Source organism: Lycium barbarum, chromosome 2 (genome assembly GCF_019175385.1).
Source record: "Lycium barbarum isolate Lr01 chromosome 2, ASM1917538v2, whole genome shotgun sequence".
Lineage (NCBI taxonomy): Eukaryota > Viridiplantae > Streptophyta > Magnoliopsida > Solanales > Solanaceae > Lycium > Lycium barbarum.
Genome location: NC_083338.1, coordinates 67,742,895 through 67,746,449, shown reverse-complemented (window position 1 = coordinate 67,746,449; position 3,555 = coordinate 67,742,895).

The following is a 3,555-nucleotide window of genomic DNA, read 5'->3' as shown; positions in this document are numbered from 1 at the left end:
CTTTCTGATGGCATGAATCTTGTAGCACGAAATTCCTATTCTCTTCATGAGTTCCTATAGTCTGAAAGGCTAAGAGTCTAACTCCTTAATGTCTATATAAGATGAGGAATACGATATGATGATGCTAGTATAATGATGATGTTAATTATTGCTTACACTCACCTTATGTACTAGTTCCTTCAAGGCGAGGCAGAGTATCAATAGTTGTTCCATAATGTAATCGGGGGATCACGACCTTACGTCACCCCGATAGAGTAAAGTTGATCTTGAGCCTTATGCATGTATTACAATGAGATAAGTATTTTATGATGAGTGTATTATTATTATGAGCATTTCATGATAAGCATGACATGAGCATTTCACACCGTGCCTAGTTGGTCGGGCAGTCACCGCCAAGGCGGGCAGCTATATGGATACACCATGACCTTCGGGCATGGGCAGACACCACTAGTGGGCGGCATGAGATGGCACCCCGGATGCGGGAGGCCTGGACGCGGGCTAATATTATTGATTATCACACCGTTCCAACATGGACGGGCAGCTTGCATATGATGCATATATGTTGTGAGGATGAGTATGAGTAAGATGGCACGCATGATTTCCTTTATGATTATCAGACAGATCCAGATATTTCATGTTGATGTTATCACTATATTGTTGATGTTTTCTTTCATTGTTTATGCTTCTCATACTCAGTACAACATTCGTACTGACGTCCTTTCTTCGGACGCTGTGTTCATGCCCACAGGTAGACAGAGAGGAGAGCTTGGCCCAGATCCTCAGTAGCAGTCAGCTGGTTGAAAGCACTCCATTGTCCGGAGGTGCTTAGGATTATCCTTTTGGTATATATGTATATTTTGGGCACGACGGAGTCTTGTTCCGTCCATGTATATACAGTATGTTAGTAGAGGCTCGTAGATAGGCAGTGTGGGTTAGATGGTCTCACAAGACGTTTTCATATGCATGTATATTATTTTGATGGCCGAAAGGAAATTGTATATAAAGTATTTATGTTTGTTTAATTATGATTTTCCTAAAACTGGTTTGTAAATTGATAAAAGAATATTAAATGAGCAAGATAAGTAGCAGAGTGAGCGGTGCTCGGTAACTAGCTCCGGGTACCCGTCGCGGCCCCTAGCTGGGTCGTGACACTTCTTGTGTTCGATCTTAACCTGTTGACAATTCGGACACTGAGCAACAAATTCTGCTATATCCTTCTTCATACCATCCTACCAATACAAGCTTCTGAGGTCATGATACATCTTTGTTGACCCTGGATGAACAGAATAACGGGCATAGTGTGCCTCCCCCATAACCTGTCATCGTAACCCTGCAACCTCAGGTACACATAATCTGCCTCTGTATCGTAGTACCCCGTCGGGTGCAATATCGAATGGAGTCTCCTTCTTTTGAAGAGCTGCCTCCCTATAATGTACAAGAACAGGGTCTTCGTACTGATTTCTCTTTACCTCAGCAACACCTCGCACAAAAATTCTACCATTATCCGAATCAGCCAAACGAACTCCCAAACTAGCTAACTGACGAACCTTATGGACTATCTCTTTCTGCCCTGGTGGTACATCTGCCAAACTACCCATAGATTTACGGCTGAGTGCATCTGTTACAACATTGGCCTTTCCTGGGTGATATAGAATATCAACATCATAGTCTTTCAGCAACTCTAGCCATCTTTTTTGACGCAAATTCAGCTCCTTCGGCTTAAAGATATACTGGAGACTCTTATGATCTGTATAAATATCAACATGTACGCCATATAGATAATGTCTCCATATCTTCAAATCATGAATCACCGCTGCCAACTCCAGATCATGGGTGGGATAATTTCTTTCGTGCTGCCTGAGCTGTCGGGAGGCATAGGCTATAACTCTGCCATGCTGCATCAATACGCAACCTAATCCAACACCAGAAGAATCACAATAAATAACATAGCCATCTGGCCCCTCAGGAAGAGTTAGGACTGGAGCTGTAGTCAACTTGTCCTTCAATAATTAGAAGCTTCTTTCGCAAGCATCGGTCCACTGGAACTGTTAGACCCCGTATTTTATACGTCGAGTTATTCGCGAAGGAATCGACGTGAGATAGAAATCTCGGATTTTTAATTTCTAAACTAGAACTAATCGGTTATAAATTTTACTTAGTATAAGAATGTTGATGGAAATTAGGAACTACTTAATTGTGGTGTTAAGTAAAAATTAGTGGTAACAATGAGTCAATATGAACATTAACATGCCATGTCCAAAAGATGACTCAAAGTCATCTAAAATAAGGCTATTATGGAGGACATACAAATGTGCAATTAAATCTTGATTCATCCACTACATTTTCAATATATTGTGGACAACAAAAATACACTTCATAACCAAGTGTGAAATTCGGCCAAGAGCTGAAAATTTGAGGAGAAAAAGGTGAAGCATGCAATTGAATATTTAAGCATCCACTGCTTTATGAAAGTATACATTATTTTAGGAAGACATAACATGGTGGAGGGATCATTTCACATTAAATATGGATCATTCATCTTGAAATGATTACAATGGACAAAGGGTGGTGTGTGAATCATTCACCACACATGAGATTTTCTTGTAAACAATTGAAAAGAAAGAAGAAAAAAAGGAAACAACAAGGAGGCAATTCGGCCATCTAGCCGAAAGTTGGAGGAAAAATGAAATAAAAATTTTGTGTAAAGTTAATGGATTGACTCATGCCATAAGTGGAGCATGTGACCAACTTGTAGGGATCAAAGTTGAACCAAATAATGATCAAGAAATCATCCATCACAATTCAGTTCAACTACACAACACAAAGAAAGAAAACCTAAGCCTAGAGAGAGAGGATTCGGCCAAGCTTGGCTGATTTTTGAGCTCTTTGAGTCTTGATCCAAAAATTATTTTCCAAGGTGTTTCAACCCTTTAGAATGTCCCTAGAACGTGAAGATAGTCTTTGGAGAAACAAGAACCATTTTCATCTCAAGTCACCAACTCTAGCCAAGTAGAGAAGTCAAGTTGTCAAGGTAAGATCTAACTTTCTTTTTCATGTATTAAGGGTGATGTAGATGTGTGAATATAAGTTGTATGCATGAAATAAGTTGTGTTGATGTTGGAACATGATAATAACCATGAGGTTATAGGTGTTGATGTTGAAGTATGGTTGTAACTTGATGAACATGAATCGCATGCATAAAATCATGAACGTTGGTGTTGGAATGTTGTTGTGACCGAGGGGACTGTTTTGGTGGAATTAATGAACTAATTTTCTTTAATAAATATGGATGTTACTATCATAGATCTCATGGTAAAAATAATGAAAAGAATTGGAAAGTTAAAGGTGAAGTTGTGTTAGTATGAAAATAAAGTGAATCTATGATTTTATGTGAGTGATGTTGAAGCATGTTGAAACCGTGTGTGGACTTTTTTTGTGAGGAAGTTAGTGAACTGTTTTTACTTGATATATTGATTGTTATTATCATGAAATTTATGATGGAAATGAAGGTGTTTAATGGTTGGAGTTGAAACCAAATTCGTTTGTGAGTTGTTG